Source organism: Phyllobates terribilis, unplaced genomic scaffold (assembly GCF_046119375.1).
Source record: "Phyllobates terribilis strain yellow unplaced genomic scaffold, ASM4611937v1 Scaffold_251__1_contigs__length_2838608, whole genome shotgun sequence".
Lineage (NCBI taxonomy): Eukaryota > Metazoa > Chordata > Amphibia > Anura > Dendrobatidae > Phyllobates > Phyllobates terribilis.
Window position 1 is genome coordinate 525,001 of NW_027363011.1, and position 18,027 is coordinate 543,027.

An 18,027-nucleotide genomic window follows, 5' to 3' on the forward strand; every position below is an offset into this window, starting at 1 on the left:
GCTGCAGACATGCACCGCACCGCACCGCACCGCACCACAAGAGCTTCATTTGGTCAGGTCGGGCGATGGTGGCCGTCTGATCCTGGAACCTTGTTCTGGCAGGCACCACTGCCATAAAGGACTCATCCAAGCATTGGTGGTTCAGTGGTAGAATTCTCGCCTGCCACGTGGGAGGCCTGGGTTTGATTCCCAGCCAATGCAGCACAGCTCTTCTCTCATTTGCTGACCATTGCAGCGCATCTCTTCCCTCATTGACTTTGCAGACACTTGCGAAAACATTGGGCACTTGCTGCTTTTCTTTCGCTTCCCATCCTTTTGGGCCTTCCCTGCCCTTTATCCTGCGGGGCTATGCAGTTTGTCATGTTTTGTAGCAAGCAGAAGGGGGCAGTTCGCAAGGGGTTATCTGGGTTGACAGTGAATATTGCCTTTGTAATTTCTCTGTCAATTTGAAATTTACATCCCCCAAAATGGCCGCCGGGGCCCGCGCATGCGCAGTAGCATCTTTCGGTTGCTGGGTGCCATATTGCTGCAGGCAAGTTTCTTTTTCCTTTAGCAAAATGGCAACCGCGCGTGTGCAGTAACATCTTTCGGCAACCGAAAGATGCTACTGCGCATGCGCGGGCCTTTGCGGCCATTTTGGGGATGTAAATTTCAAATTGGCAGAGAAATTACAAAGGCAATATTTAAAATATTAGGCCGGCGACTGAAAGCACAGTGACCTGTCAGAGATAGGCATACATAATGAGAGCACCAGCTACAGCACCTCCCTAAAGTCCCACCCCAGAGCATGAGTATCTCATTATGGCAAAACTGAAACTAAAGATTATAAAAGAACCTCTGGACGGATTTCATCAACAAAGCTATCATTTTACTCAGTGTAATGGCGCCCACCGGTCAGTGTATGTGGTTTACTAAGCACAATCCTGCTGACAGGTGCGCTTTAAAGCCAAGTTCTCTAGTATTGTCACAAGTGTCATCAGCGCAACAAAAACTGTGGCACGGAAGATCCAAAGAGGAAGCTTGATGGAATCTTCAGAGGAATTTTTCCAGGGAACCACACGTAGTGGGTCATCCCAGGGCCGGCGTCAGCACCCGGCGCACCCGGGCAAATGCCGGGGCCCTGAGCAGGCAGAGGGGCCCACTGGCGGTCGCGCACCCCGCTGGGCTATGGGCGGAGGAGAGCGGTGTCAGCGCCCGCCCTTCTCCGCCGCTTGCTCAGGGCCCCGGCTGCCCGATACTTACCTCTCCCCGTGCCTCCGCAGATCAGCTGTCTTCCTGCTCTGTGCTCCCTGTGACGTCTCAGGTGACGTCTTTACACCGCGCCCTCCCCTGAGCCGTCACAGGGAGCGCTGAGCGGGAAGACGCCGACAACGCTGGAGTTCGGACCCGAGCAGCGGGCAGCAGGTAGCAGAAGGGAGGTGAGTATTTGATTTTTTTTTTTTAATGTATGGAGGCATGGGGCAGTATAAAGAGAAGGGGGGGGGCATCCTGCATGGGGCAGTATAAAGAGAAGGGGGGGCATCCTGCATGGGGCATTATAAAGAGAGGGGGGGACATCCTGCATGGGGCATTATAAAGAGGGGGGGGGCATCCTGCATGGGGCATTATAAGGTGGGGAACAGCCTGCATGGGGCATTATAAAGGGGGGGCAGCCTGTATGGGGCATTATGTGGGGGTTAACAGCCTGCATGGAGCATTAAAAGGGGGGGGGGCCTGTATGGGGCATTATGTGGGGGGTAACAGCCTGCATGGAGCATTATAAGGGGGGGACAGCCTGTATGGGGCATTATGTGGGGGGTAGCAGCCTGCATGCAGCATTATATGGGGGCCAGTATCCTGTATGGAGCGTTATAAGGGAACCGGTATCCTGTATGGAGCGTTATAAGGGGACCGGTATCCTGTATGGAGCGTTATATGGGGGCCAGTATCCTGTATGGAGTTTTATAAGGGGACCAGTATCCTGTATGGAGCGTTATAAGGGGACCAGTATCCTGTATGGAGCGTTATATGGGGGCCAGTATCCTGTATGGAGCTTTATAAGGGGACCAGTATCCTGTATGGAGCGTTATATGGGGGCCAGTATTCTGTATGGAGCCTTATATGGGGGCCAGTATTCCGTATGAAGCGTTATATGGGGGCCAGTATTCCGTATGGAGCCTTATATGAGGGCCAGTATTCTGTGTGGAGCGATTCACCGGTTTCTGAGCTATTGTGGAATTTACAATAGATATCACTCATGTAATGTAAGAAGTGAAATCTTTGCATTGTACTATATATATATATATATATATATATATATATATATATATATATATATATATATATATTTCTCCGCCGTATCTCTGCATCATGAATCGTGGTATGTGTTAAAGGGGCCCACTGAGACTCTTTCGCCCGGGGCCCAGAAAAACCTGGAGCCGACCCTGGGTCATCCTGTAATAAAAAAAAAACATTTAGAAATTCTCTTATACATAATCTAATCAACCAGAGAGCCCTTGTTATTATACAGTCATGGATAAAATATAAAGCAGCTTCATGAATATCCCATAGAGAAGATCAGGGAGAAGTTTGGGATTTACCTCCAGGGTCCATGGAATATTATTTATGGTTGGACTTTCATATGATGGACGGTGATGTATCCAGTATGAAAAGCCCTGCAAAAGGCGATAACATTAGCTGAACCTTTGTGACCCCATATGGATGAGACCATACTCAACGTCAGTGTACTGTGAAGTAGGGAGTAAAGCAACGTAAAGCTCAGAAATGGATAGTATAATACTCATCATCTTCAGAGGTCTCGCAGCAACAATTGAAAAAATGTAAAGCACTAAAGTTTTAATTTAAAAAAAAAATCTTTTAATGGTAAAAAAATATAAAAATTGTAAAAGTTTTGATATTTTCAACTTTTAAACACTAGGGGGAGCAGCTGCAGACATTTCCCATGAATCTAGTGTAGTGTTAGATTGCATTAAGACTGCAGTAAAAGTGGGCGGGATGTGCTCACATGGTGGGATGTCTCCTCCCCTCTTTTTCTGGTCCTTTGCAAAAAGATAAGTGAGAATGTAGTTTAGGGTCACAGTGCGGAGACATTCTGTTGGCTGCTGCAAAGTGATACCAAGAGGTAAACAGTGTCACCAAGGACGGATAGCAGCGGGGGCGTTGTTAGGGTCTTAAAAGATCAGGTCCCAAACACCAAGGCATGTCCACCCTCTCCTCAGTATAGATAGATACAGGAGAATACAGCCGCCCCTGTAAGTGCTGCAAACATTGAATATATGACATTTGAACCGCATTACTGTTATATAGAATTTACTTATAAAAATTACAGTATTTAGCTCATAAATTGGCAAATTCAGGAGAGCCCACTAGCCGTGACAAGGTGACCTTTCTTTGATGGGATCCTAATCCTAATATTTATCAGTCATGCCTCTCCCGGGCTATAAGCGTAAAAATGTAAAGGGTAGGTAGGATCCAGCATTAATTAAAAGCCTTAGGCACCTTCATAAATTCATATAAAACCGTTACCGGAAAAACACCATCTATAATATAACACTGCAAGCGTGTCTCTGTCTGAAGCCTCGATAGACTGCGCATGCGCGACGCGCAGTCTCGCTCCAGACAGAATCACCCATCCAGCCGTTACAGGTAAAAGGAGTGTATGGCACCGGAGATCGCGGTATGCGTAGGCACTGAACGCATACCGCGATCTCCGACACCATACTTACATACTTACCTGACCGGGAGGAGCGTTGCCGCAGCGCCTCTCTTCGCCGGAGACGGTGGCAGGAGTGAGGCGCCGGATCGGCGCATGCACATAGCGCTATCTTGCGCCATTTTACTGAAGATACATTTGCAGTGTGTCTTCAGCAAAATGGCGCCGGACAGCGCGGTGCTCCGTCTCCACACTCCTCCCCCGGCCTCCGGCAGAACAGGACGCAGCAGCGCTGGAGCACAGAGAAGAAAGGTGAGTATAACTGTTTATTTTTTTGTATGTGTGTACAGTGTGAAAGGGAAGAGGGGGCCACACATACCAGAATTGTGGGGTGAGGGGACCATGCATACCAGGATTGTGGGGTGAGGGGATCAAGCATACCAGGATGAGGGGTACCACGCATACCAGGATTGGGGGGTGAGGGGACCATGCATACCAGGATTGGGGGGTGAGGGGTACCACACTTAACAGGATTGGGGGGTGAGGGGTACCACACATGCCAGGATTGGGGGTTGAGGGGACCATGCATACCAGGATTGGGGGGTGAGGGGACCATGCATACCAGGGTTAAGGGGTGAGAGGACCATGCATACTAGGATTGGGGGGTGAGGGGACCATGCATACCAGGATTGGGGGGTGAGGGGACCATGCATACCAGGATTGGGGGGTGAGGGGACCATGCATACCAGGATTGGGGTGTGAGGGGTGCCATGTATAACAGAATAGGGATGTGAGGGGTGCCATGCATACCAGAATAGGGATGAGGGGACCATACATACCAGGATAGGAATGATGGGTACCATGCATACCAGGATGAGGGGTACCATACATACCATGATAAGGATGAGGGGTACCATGTATGCCAGGATTGGGGATGAGCGGTACTATGTATACCAGGATTGGGGATGAGGGGCCCATGCATACCAGGATAGGGATGAGGAGTGCCATGCATACCAGGATGGGGATGAGGGGTGCCATGCATACCAGGATGAGGGTGAGCGGCCCATGCATACCAGGATCTGGGATACCATACATACCAGGATAGGGATGAGGGATGGGGTACCACACATACCAGGATTGGGGGTGAGGGGTGCCATGCATACCGAGATTGGGGGTGAGGGGTGCCATGCATACCAAGATTGGGGGTGAGGGGTGCCATGCATACCAGGATTGGGGGTGAGTGGTGCCATGCATACCAGGATTTGGGGTGAGGGGTGCCATGTATACCAAGATTGGGGGTGAGGGGTGCCATGCATACCAGGATTGGGGGTGAGGGGTGCCATGCATACCAGGATTGGGGGTGAGGGGTGCCTTGCATACCAGGATTGGGGGTGAGAGGTGCCATGCATACCAGGATGGGATGGTGGGGACAGGATGGGGGCAGCACAAATACCAGAAGGGGGGCAGCACATACCAGCATGGGATACCATATACCAATAAAAATGCTTGCCACCCGGGCGTAGAACGGGTTGAATAGCTAGTAGGTTATAATGGGCACGTGTGGTATCCATGGAAAAAACGGATGCCACACGTAACGCAGACATGTACATGTGAAGGGGGCCTTAGGCTGATCAGAGGAGTGCACAGTCAGAAAAGGAGGCTGTCACAACCTACAAAAGTAAACTATAAAAAAAACTTGACCAGCACCTCCGAACAGAATAAAGCAAGTGTGAACAGGTGCAAGCTGCCTTAAGCTACAAGACTGCAGTCACTTTATGTGACTGCAGACTTGTGAATCCTCACATTGCACGCCCTGCTTGCTGTGAGGATTTTCAGGTGTCGGGTGTGTGACCACAAGCATGTGATACGCATACTTCTACTTCTGGCCACATTCTGACTAGACTGTGTTCGGCTGCACTCAATTCACATCGGGCACCGACACCTGAGAATCCTCACAGCGCGCACAGAGAAACTGCAGGCTTGTAGCCTAAAGCTGGACAACCCCTTTAAGGTTGTTTTTCTTTTTCTTAAAACAAACCCTGTCCCCTGTAAAATTTTCAAGAAGGTTGGAAATTCTCTTTAAAGGAATTTTCCTTTAAATGTATGTAATTTACATACTTGCAGTCATGTGCGGACGAGACTCATCTTGCTCCACTCAATATAAGAGAATTGAAAGAATCTGGATGAGACTAGTCGGCATGTGACTGCAAGTATGTAAATTGCATACATGAGGTCAAGTGACCGCCCTCCCGCATTAAAATACAGGAAAATCGAGACAGTGTGCGCAAATCGTGACAGTGTGATAATTCAGCTGTCTGCAGTCAGAATAACTGCAGACTCTTCTCTTGTGACCAGAAAACAACTATAAGAGAGTAAAGGATATTTCCGGGCATATGGGATTGATGACCTCTCTACATATACAGGATAGGTCATGAAAAGCAGATAGGTGGGGTCTGACAGCTGGTGCCCCCATCGGTCAGCTGTTACAAGCTCCGGAGCAAGCGCAGCTCTATCCAGAGTGTAGTGGCCTCTGCCAGTCGCTGCTGGTACTGTAGTCACTACTATTCAAATGAACAGGAGCTGAGCTGCAGAACCAGCAGCAGCCGCTCAGTAATGCCGCCTGAGCAAACAGCTGCTCTTGGGGGCGCCAGGTGTCGGACCCCACTGATCTGCTATTGATGACCTATCCTGTAGATGTAGATAGGTCATCAATACTGTATGCCCGGACATCCCTTTATATCTTATAGGGTTTTCTGCTTGCAAAAGAAAAGTCTGCAGTCTCTCTCTGTGACAGCTGAATTATGACGCAGTGCGATATGGCAATACTGTATGCCCAGACATCCCTTTATATTTTGTCAAACTCAAATACCCGGAGGGCCAAATTGAAAAGCTTGGACAAAGTTGCAAGACAACCGTGATATTTATTTAAAAAATGTCTACAATTGAGGAAGTTTTCCCTTATCAAATATAACATTGAATAGTCCTCCATACAGTATAATGGCCCCGCATAGTCCGTCATACAATATAATGGCCCCGCATAGTCCTCCATGCAGAATAATGGCCCACATAGTCATCCATACAGTATAATGGCCCTACATAGTCCTCCATACAGTATAATGTGTCCCACATAGACCTCCATGCAGAATAATGGCCCCACATAGTACTCCATACAGTATAATGGGTCCCACATAGTCCTCCATGCAGAATAATGGCCCGTCATAGTCCTCCATGCAGAATAATGGCCCCACATAGTCCTCCATGCAGAATAATGGCCCCACATAGTCCTCCATACAATATAATGGGTCCAACATAGTCCTCCATACAGTATAATGGCCCCGCATAGTCCTTCATACAGTATAATGGCCCCGCATAGTCCTCCATGCAGAATAATAGCCCACATAGTCATCCATACAGTATAATGGCCCTACATAGTCCTCCATACAGTATAATGGCCCCACATAGTCCTCCATACAGTATAATGTGTCCCACATAGACCTCCATGCAGAATAATGGCCCCACATAGTACTCCATACAGTATAATGGGTCCCACATAGTCCTCCATGCAGAAAAATGGCCCCACATAGTCCTCCATGCATAATAATGGCCCCACATAGTCCTCCATGCACAATAATGGCCCCACATATTCCTCCATACAATATAATGGGTCCAACATAGTCCTCCATGCAGAATAATGGCCCACATAGTCCTCCATGCAGAATAATGGCCCCACATAGTCCTCCATACAGGATAATGGCCCCACATAGTCCTCCATACAGAATAATGGCCCCACATAGTCCTCCATACTGAATAATGGGCCCCACATAGCCCTCCATATCAGAATAATGGGTCCCACATAGTTCTCCATACAGTATAATGGGCCCCACATAGTGTTCCACACAGTATAGTGGGCCCCACATAGTGCTCCATACAGTATAATGGGCCCCACATAGTACTCCATACAGTATACTGGCCCCACATAGTGCCCCTTCAGTATAATGGCCCCACATAATCCTCCATACAGTATAATGGGCCCCACACAGTGCTCCATACAGTATAATTGGCCCCACACAGTGCTCCATACAGAATAATGTGGCACCCCTGAGGGTTCAGTCGCCACAGGGGTACTGCACCTCAGACCGAGGTGTGGTATCTCCTCTCCAAGGTAAGAATGGAGTACTACACAGGACCCCTGCCACGGACTCATCACTACACCACTCCAGTTCAGGACGGGGATCTAAAGCACCATAGTGCAGCCCTGGGTCTGAATGGAGGAGTTGGGCGGAACCAAAGTAAGGGGGAACCAAGTAGTGAGTGAGGGTGGAGGAAGCACTTTATAACACACCTTAATAGAATCATATATAAACAGAGGCCATCTTTACCGGGTCTTTGGTCGCAGTTCCCTGGAGTGGTTAGTCAGTACAAGCTGCAGCTGTTCTAGGATTCTGTGATTCCCGGTCTCAGGCCTCGAGACTGGGGATTGGGGCAGAGTTGAGTTATAGCCCGCTCTGTTCCTGGTCTTAGTCCACACAAGAAGGCAAAAGAGGGGAGCAGAGCAGATAGGCTCCACAGGCGAAAGGATCTCAGGGGGTGCAGACGGAGCGGAGTCGCCACCTGCATGCCTCATTCTGGCTTAGTCAGAGAGACCCTGCCGCAAGAGGGGGTATCGGTCCCCGATTATCTGACCTTGCACTTCACGTCTCTGTCAGAAAAGTCCGGAGGCTTATGTGGATCCCAGGGGGATACGGACGGAGCGGAGTCGCCACCTGTATCCTCTAATCTGCGTTTATCCAGAGGGACCCGGCCTTACACCAAGTTCTCACCACCAGTCACCAATAAGGGCACCCAGTCGGTCCGGGGGCTAAACGCCACCCGTAAAGGGCATCGCAGTACCCGTATGGGACTCAGTGGGGAACACAAGGAGGGAGGAGAATTAAGAGAAGAGAGGAACACACTAGAGCATGGGGACCTGTCAAGTGCACCTGAAGTACTTGGAGTGTGCTGAACCCTGTGGCACCCAGGGGATGGGGACTACTTGGCGCCCGGGCCTTAATGCCTGTTCTTGGGGGATGTCGCGGTGGTCGGCTCCCGGGCCCCTACACTGAGGTCTCTCTTAAAAAGGGGAAAATGAAATGTCAAAGTTCGTGACGCCACCTATGGTGTCTGGTGAGGATCACCAGCGCTGCGACCTTCCACTGAGGCCGGTGTTGTGGCAACTTAGATGGAATCACTCCCCACAGGCGGATTGGGGCTTCAGGGCAGCGTAGGAGTTGGGAATGCAGGACAGAGGGGACCCAGCCAGGTCAGAGCAAGAAGGGGAAGCACACACAAAAGTCACTTCTGTACCTTTACTGGAAATAGAGCGCTGTAGGGTGAGGGGTGCACGTCTGGATTCTCCCCAGTGAGCGGGTGTACGGCCTCCTGTTTCTTACCTCTCTGTAGTAAGTTTCTGACCTGCCTGGAGCTAGGCCTAACTTATTTTCTGTCCTGCATCGGCTTATCCTGTGGTAGGGCCTTCTGTTAGAGTACACACCCCCTGGTATATGGGGCCTCGGTAACTCCTGACCCTGGTATAACAGTCAGCGTTTGGTATTCCTGAGACATGTAGTTAACCAGGTGTTCTGGTTGTCCTCTGCTGGGTGTAAAGAATCCCTGCAGACTCGGACCCGTTGTCTGGTATATGGTTTCTGGGGTGAGCTGGTAAAGCCCCTCTGCCCCCAATGCTACTCGCTCCTCTAGCCTTCGGCCTACTCGGGCCCTCACTAGGCTATACACACTGGCAGTTAGCTTGCTGCCTCTTCTACTGCTCTCTGAGTGTCAGCAACGCTCCTAGCTCACTTAACTCGAGATGCTTGAGTCTGACTGAGCTCCACTGCAGACAGACCTGTTTCTCTGTGTCTCAATCTGCAGGAACTGGCTGTGGACTCCAGACTGTTCTGTCTCCACTCACTTCCTGAGGAGAACTAACTCACAGACCGCCTCTGCCTAGCTCCACCCTCCGTATTTATATCCCTATCCGGACTCCCTCTGGTGGACTAAGGTAGGGTAGAGGTGTATGTATGCTCCGAGGGCCTCTTGTGGAGAAATCCTTTAATACACCCCTCCAGGATCTGTGGCTCCATGCACAGCAGGGCGTCACATTCCCCCCTAGTTGAACTCAGCACTCCCGGGCTGAAGCACATTTTGTAACAACAATAACAAGCTTCCCTTTATGGGAGGTTAGGACACTTGAACGTTGCATAACCAGAACATGGATAAATATACATATATAGTTCAATAAACAGTAGGCAATGAGCAACCAGAAAGTCCAAGTCACTTCCGGAGAGGTTGCGCAAAGGGGGAGTGCAAATATGTACAAATAAAGTCTTTGGGCTGCACATAGTCCTCAGCCACAGAGTTCTTAGATACCCAAGCGGGTAATGGGAAGCAAATAAGTAAAGTGTCCGTTTCACTTGGATTGTCCATTAGAGGGGCAAAATATAAGTTAAAGGCCTGTAAAAGGCAATAAATACATAGCAATACATACACAGGATAATGCAATAATATACAGTATTATACAATACAATACCTTACCCCAGGGATAACTATCTACATCTGTCGGGGTTTAACTATTTTACTTAGTGTACCTGACAGGGAGTTGACCTTTCATGCTACGTGTAGATCTGCGTAGTGCGGTGGTCTGTGTAGTGTGTTAGAACCTTGCTCTTAGGTTTTTTCCTTTGCTGGTCACATGACCTTGTTGGCCTATTTAATCCTGCTCCGCCCTTCTGGCTTTGCTGGACTTCATTGTATAACTACTTTCTAGCTAGCCTGTGCTCTGTATCTAACTCTGTTAGTTTGCTTGGTCTACGGACCTCAGTGTTCTATATATTTTGTTTGTTTATCTGTCTGCTACTATTTCTGTTAGGAGGTGTCCCATTTTCCTCCCAGTCCTTAGTACTTGTAGGGATTCCTTCCCCACATCTATAGGTCTCCGTACAGACTAGCTTAGGACTTTAGCAGGTCTGATCGCAGGATCAGGTCCCCTGTTACATCGTAGGGATAAAGCTGAGTTCTATCGTAGGGACAGATCTCCTCTCTTTCCTTAGCTCTGGTAGCAGAACATAACAGTAAGTCCAGCCTGCAAATTCTCTAAGGAAAGATTTTTCTGTTCCATCATGGTGTCGGTTCAGGATTTGGCTCATCGCCTGCAGGGACTCTCTCTGGAGGTGGCCGAGCTCCGTCAGCACGTGAGTAACTGTCCTGGAGCACATTTCTTGGAGCCTAAGGTATGTTTGCCGGATTTATTTTTTGGTGAACACCGAGAATTTTTTTCATTTAAAAATGCTTGCTTATTGTATTTTCGTTTGAGACCCAAGTCCTCTGGGGATGAATCCCAGCGCATAGGGTTCATAATGTCACTTTTGCGCAAAGAGCCTCAGGAGTGGGCCTTTTCTTTGCAACCTAGTGATACATGCTTCAGATCAGTGGATAGTTTTTTTTCTGCTTTGGGGCTATTATATGATGATCCTGACCGTGTCGCATCAGCTGAGACTGAGTTAAGACGTTTGAGACAGGGATCAGGTAATGTGGAAAAATATTGTACTCATTTCCGTCGATGGTCTACTCAAACAGGGTGGAACGATTCTGCTCTGAAAAGTCTATTTCTTGCTGGGCTCAATGAAAGGGTTAAAGACCTGCTAATTGCTTATCCTACACCTGAAGATTTGCAACAGGCTATGCAATTAGCTATACGGGTGGATAGGAGACTGCGTGCAAGGGTTAATGAGAGCAAATCCTCTGCTATGTCAGTTTCTGGTTATGAGAATGTGTGTACTAACAGTGGTGAACCGAAGGAGATTGGATCGGTGGCACCTCGCTCTCAAGTAAAAGACCGTAGATTTTTTGAAGGCTTGTGTTTCTATTGCGGAAAATCTGGTCATTTGATTAAAGGCTGTGAGCTTCGTATGAAGAAAGAAAAAAAAATGGTCAGTCATGCCCGTATTGCCTGTTTAAATTCCAAGGGTGTATTTTTAGCTGCTTCCACGATTGCTCAGGAAAAATTAATGGAATTTCGGGTGTTTGTCGATTGTGGGTCTACTCTGAATGTAATTGATGGGGGATTCTTGGAAAGACTCAATTTAAAACCCGAACCTTTATCATCCCCCATTGCTGTGGTTTCTGTGGATGGTTCCCCTTTGAAGAATATTACTCTCAAGGTCTGTGAATTTCCTCTCACTATTAATGGTGTTCACCATGAGAAATTGGATTTGGTAGTTTTGAATAACTTGCCTTCTCCAGTAATATTGGGATTGCCCTGGTTAAAATTTCACAATCCTGTACTGGATTGGTCTACCAGTGAAATTAAATCCTGGAGCCATAAATGTTATGACAAGTGTTGTAACGGTCGTATTGCAGCTTTGGATAGGGGAGAATTGCCTGTTCCTATTCAGGATTTTTGGAGAGTTTTTTTCTGAGAAGGAATCGCAGGTTTTGCCTCCCCATAGAGACTATGATTGTTCTATTGAATTTGTCCCTGGAGCGACTCTTCCTAAAAGTCGTTTATTTAACCTTACTATTCCTGAGAGGAAGGCTTTGGAGGAATACATACAGACAAGTTTGGCCGCTGGTCACATTAGGCCTTCTAAGTCTCCTGTGGCGGTTGGATTTTTTTTTGTAAAAAAAAAAGGACGGCGGTTTACGTCCTTGTCTGGATTTTCGTGAGATTAACAAAATTACTGTACGCAATCCTTACCCACTGCCATTGATTCCTGATTTATTTAACCAGTTAATGGGGGCCAAGTGGTTCTCTAAAATTGACCTTAAGGGGGCATACAATCTGTTGCGCATGAAGGAGGGTGACGAATGGAAGACTGCTTTTAACACTCCTGTGGGTCATTTTGAGAATCTGGTTATGCCTTTTGGTCTTACTAATGCTCCTGCATTTTTTCAGAATCTTATTAATGACATCCTTAGACCTTTGATCGGCAAAAATGTGGTTGTGTATTTGGATGACATTTTGATTTATTCGCCGGATCTGGAGTCTCATTGGCGGAGCGTACGTGAGGTATTACAGTTGTTAATGGACAATTCGCTTTTTGCTAAGCTGGAGAAATGTGAGTTCGCTGTACAGAGAATTAGTTTTTTGGGTTACATTATCTCCAGCGAAGGTTTTGAGATGGACCCGGTTAAAGTTCAAGCTGTACAGGAATGGCCTAGGCCTATTGGTTTGAAATCGATACAGAGGTTTTTAGGTTTCGCCAATTATTACAGAAAATTCATAAAAAAAATTTCTAGTATTGTCAAACCTCTGACCGATCTCACCAGGAAAGGTGCTGATGCGGTTCAGTGGTCTTCTGAGGCTATTGAAGCTTTTGTGTATCTCAAGGAGAGGTTCACCTCTGCTCCCATCCTTATGCAGCCTGATGTGACTAAGCCGTTTTTGGTTGAGGTTGATGCTTCCTCTGTGGGGGTTGGCGCAGTATTGTCTCAGGATAACGGGGATGGATTACATCCCTGTGCCTTTTTTTCAAAAAAATTTTCGGAGACTGAACTGAATTACGATATTGGTAATCGGGAATTATTGGCTATTAAACTCGCATTTGAACACTGGCGCCACTTCTTGGAAGGTGCGGAATTTCCCGTTCAGGTTCTTACGGATCATAAAAATCTGATATATCTTGATGCTGCCAAGCGCCTGAATGCCCGTCAGGCTAGGTGGGCACTGTTTTTCTCGCGGTTTAATTTCTCCGTTACTTACATCCCTGGTACTAAGAATGTTAAGGCGGATGCCTTGTCTCGCAGTTTTTCTCCCATAGTCGGTGCTGAGAAAGAGGAGAACATTTTACAAGAAGGTGTTGTGATAGCTGCTTTGGACTCCGTTTTGGAAGATGAGATTCTTAAAGCACAGGAGAATGCCCCATCTAACACTCCTCATGGGAGGTTGTTTCTGCCTGGGACCTTTAGGAGAGATTTGTTTGTTGAGTGTCACGAATCTCGGTTGGCAGGTCATCCCGGAATCTCTGAGACCAAGAGACTGGTGGGTCGCAGTTTTTGGTGGCCTGGATGGCAGAAGGAAGTCATTAAGTAGGTGCGTCAATGTACTATATGTGCTAGATCTAAGTCCTCACATACTCCTGCTGCGGGGTTGCTTTGTCCTTTGGAGGTTCCCAGTGCTCCTTGGACACATTTGGCTATGGACTTTATAACGGACCTTCCCCCCTCTGAGGGTTTTACGGTCATCTGGGTGGTCGTGGACCGTTTTAGCAAGATGTGTCACTTGGTTCCCTTCGTCAAACTGCCCTGCGCTAAAACTCTCGCTAAGGCCTTTGTCAAGGAAATTGTCAGACTTCATGGCGTTCCTACTGACATTGTTTCTGATAGGGGTCCTCAGTTCGTGGCTCGTTTTTGGCGTGCCTTTTGTGACAGGTTGGGAGTTCATTTATCGTTCTCGTCCGGATATCATCCTGAATCTAATGGCCAGACAGAAAGGAAAAACCAGGATGTTGAGCAGTTCTTGCGTTGTTTTGAGGCAGACAATCAAGAGGGGTGGTCTGAGTTTCTGCCACTTGCTGAATTTGCTCTGAACAATCATACATCTTCTTCTGCTGGTTGTTCGCCTTTTTTTTGTTGTTCTGGGAGACATCCGTCGTTTGGGTCGTTCTCCAAGTTGGGATCTGCCGTGCCTGAGGAGGAGAATTTTTCCGGTGATTTGGAGAGAGTTTGGACGGATGTGCGTGGTAATCTTCAGGAGGCCAACAGAAAATCTAAAGACTACTTTGATAGGAAACGACAGGAGGTTTTGTTCGCTGTTGGTGACATGGTTTGGTTGTCCTCTAGGAATCTGCGGTTGAGGATTCCTTCTAAGAAATTGGGTCCCAAGTTTGTAGGGCCCTTTAAGGTGCTTCAGGTTGTCAACCAATCTGCTGTTAGGTTGGAGGTTCCTACCTCCTGGAGAATTAATCCGGTATTTCATGTCTCTCTGCTAAAAAAAGCTGTTGTGTCGGATGGTGACGCCTCTGCCTCTGTTCCTCCGGTGGTGGAGGACGGGGAATATGAAATTTCTCGCATCCTTAACTCTAGACGGTATAGAGGTAGTTTGCAGTATCTTGTGGCCTGGAAAGGTTTCGGACCCGAGGATAACTCTTGGGTGAGGTCAGATGATGTTTCCGCGTCCAGACTTATCAGAGCGTTTCACAGGAGATTTCCTGATAAGCCTGGTCCTAGGGGATCCGGAGGATCCTCTTAGAAGGGGGGGGGTACTGTTAGAACCTTGCTCTTAGGTTTTTTCCTTTGCTGGTCACATGACCTTGTTGGCCTATTTAATCCTGCTCCGCCCTTCTGGCTTTGCTGGACTTCATTGTATAACTACTTTCTAGCTAGCCTGTGCTCTGTATCTAACTCTGTTAGTTTGCTTGGTCTACGGACCTCAGTGTTCTATATATTTTGTTTGTTTATCTGTCTGCTACTATTTCTGTTAGGAGGTGTCCCATTTTCCTCCCAGTCCTTAGTACTTGTAGGGATTCCTTCCCCACATCTATAGGTCTCCGTACAGACTAGCTTAGGACTTTAGCAGGTCTGATCGCAGGATCAGGTCCCCTGTTACATCGTAGGGATAAAGCTGAGTTCTATCGTAGGGACAGATCTCCTCTCTTTCCTTAGCTCTGGTAGCAGAACATAACATAGTGTCAGTGTTTCTCTCAGCTACCCTGTTTGTTCTACTAGTGATGGTATTGAAAAACTGCCTTAACCTCGCTAATGGACTGGCAAGTTCACCATTGGCTGGGCCTTCTTGCTCTGCTTCTGCCGGGGATCCTTCTTCTGGGGATTCTTCCTGAGCAGGCTTTTCTGTGGCACTAGGCTCTTCTGCAGCACTTACAGGTTCAACTTGCTGTGGAGGGTCTTCTGTCTGTTGGAAGAATTTGAGTACTGGAATTATGACTGCTCCTCCGATTTGAGGCCAATCTGCCGGGAAGTCTCCTAAATCAGTATGTATTACTGCTTCATCAGGTTCCTCCGGGAAAATGAGAGGCACTTCTTCTTGGGGTTTTAGCAGATCTGGACACAACTTCAGGTGGTCCCTAGATACTGTTGCAGTTGTTCTTCCTCCATCTTTGCTGATCAGACATGTCTTCCTGTTGTCAAACCTTGAATTCAACACAGTGTAGGGTTCTCTCTCCCACTGGTCATCAAGCTTGTGGTTCCTCCGCTTCCTTTTCAATACCACTTCTCCTGGTGTGAATGGTTCTGCTGGTGCACTTCTGTTGTATTGTGCTTCTTGTTTATCCCTCACCCGAGTGAGACTGCCTTCGACACATGCTTGTACTCTTCTGTACTGCTCCTGTCTGGTCGTGTCCCAGTCTTCAGTGGTCACATCTGCTTCTGGTTCTACAACACCAAGCTCCAGGTCCATGGGCAGCTTTCCTGGTCTTGCCCGCATGAGATATGCTGGAGTGCAATTGGTGGAACTTACTGGTATGTGATTATACAGATCCACTAGGTCAGGTAGTAGGTCTGGCCACTGGTTTCTCTCTTCTAGTGGTATAGTCTTCAGTAGATCGATGATGATGTTATTCATCTTTTCAAAGAGTTTGGGGGTGGTACGGTGTAGTCCTGATCTTTTTACACCCGTACAGATGGCAGAACTCTTTGAACAATTCAGCCTCAAAGGCCGGGCCTTGGTCAATCAGTACCTGCTCAGGGTATCCATGGGGTCTGCAGAAGTACGCTTGGAACGTCTTCGCTGCTGTCTCTGCTGTCAGGTCTTTGACAGGGGCGACCACCAGGAACCTGGAGTAGTGATACACCATGGTCAGGGCATAGGCATATCCTGACCGGCTGGGTGACAACTTGACATGGTCCAGGGCCACGATCTCCAGGGGTCGAGTCATCTTGATGGGCTGCAGGGGTGCCTTCAGGCTGCTGTAGTCTTTTCTTCTGAGGCTACAGGGTTCACAGTCTCTGCACCACCTCTCAATGGAGCTGCGCATTCCCACCCAGTAGAATCGACACTTCAACAGGGTCTCTAGCTTTTTCCAGCCAAATGCCCCGCCTGATCGTGGTAGGCCTCCAACACCATCTGGATGTCAGTCTTGGGGACCACTATCTGCCATACCATCTCATGGGTTTTTGGATTGACGTACCTCCGGCACAGCTTCTCACGGTAGATAAACAGCCGGCTTCTCTCATTCCACAGCTGTTTTGCTTGGAGAGACGCATCCTTCTCCAGGGAGGAATCTTCTTGGGTTATCAGCTCTTTGATATGGCTGACAACCGGGTCACTGTCCTGGGTCTCTTTCCAGCTGTGGTGAGGCAAAGGGTTTAACGTCTTACCACGCTGCCTCCTGGAGGCTAGTTGCTCGTGGATCATCCCATTCCGATGAAAGGCAGGTAGCTCAATCTCTTCCAGGTCATCCACTTCTTCTTCTGTGTCTGACTTGTGAGGCATCCTGGACAAGGCATCGGCGTTGGCGTTCTTGCGGCCCGCCCAGTACTTTATTGTGAATTGGTAGTTTGACAGCCGAGCCATTCATCGTTGTTCCATGGCTCCCAGCTTGGCTGTTTCAAGATGAGTTAAGGGGTTATTGTCAGTGTAGGCAGTGAACTTGCTGGAGGCTAAGTAGTGCTTGAACCTTTCTGTGATGGCCCAGACCAAGGCCAGGAACTCTAACTTAAAGCTGCTATAGTTCTCTGGGTTCCTCTCAGTCGAGCGGTGCTTCCTGCTTGCATATGTGATGACTTTCTCCTGGCCATTCTGCTTCTGACTTAGGACAGCTCCCAATCCTTCATTGCTGGCATCAGTATACAGCAGGAACGGTTGGCTGTAGTCAGGGTAGGCTAGGATCTTATCACCTGTCAGGATCTCCTTCATTTCTTGAAATGATTCAGCCTGTTCTTTACTCCAGTGGAATGGGGGATTTCTGCCCTTGGGGGACTGTACTACCAGGAGGTCTTGCAGAGGCGCTGCTTTCTTAGTGTAGTCTTGTACAAACCTCCGGTAGTATCCTATCAGTCCCAAGAACTGACGCACCTCTTTGAGGTTCTTCGGCTCCAGCCATTTCTGTATGGCAGTGACCTTCTCCGGGTCTGGTACTACCCCTTCTGGGCTGACAATGTGCCCCAGTTATTGTACCTTTCTCTTGAGCAGGTGGCACTTTGAGGGTTTCAACTTCATCCCATACTGGGACAGTGACTCAAATACCTCTGCCAGGTGCTTCAAGTGGTCCTCATACGTCTTGGAGTACACTATCACGTCATCCAGGTATAGCAACACAGTCTCGAAGTTGCGGTGTCCCAGGCAGCTCTCCATCAATCTCTGGAACGTTCCAGGGGCGTTGCAGAGTCCAAATGGCATACTGTTGAACTCGCAGAGTCCCATTGGGGTGGTGAAGGCCGTCTTC

At 48.2% G+C, this 18,027-nt stretch overlaps 1 protein-coding gene and 2 non-coding genes across 3 annotated transcripts in view; 2 read left to right on the forward strand and 1 right to left on the reverse strand.

Annotated features, from left to right (window-relative positions):
• Positions 1–2, reverse strand: part of TRNAK-CUU (transfer RNA lysine (anticodon CUU)) — a 73-nt gene extending 71 nt beyond the window's left edge. The window contains exon 1 of the tRNA in view: positions 1–2. This exon is cut by the window's left edge and continues 71 nt beyond it. This is a non-coding gene — a tRNA (tRNA-Lys).
• The window catches only part of LOC141218900 (uncharacterized), a 356,089-nt gene that overhangs the window by 161,290 nt on the left and 176,772 nt on the right, over positions 1–18,027 (forward strand). The window lies entirely within an intron of this gene.
• Positions 131–201, forward strand: TRNAG-GCC (transfer RNA glycine (anticodon GCC)). Its single transcript has one exon. It is a non-coding gene; the product is annotated as a tRNA-Gly (tRNA).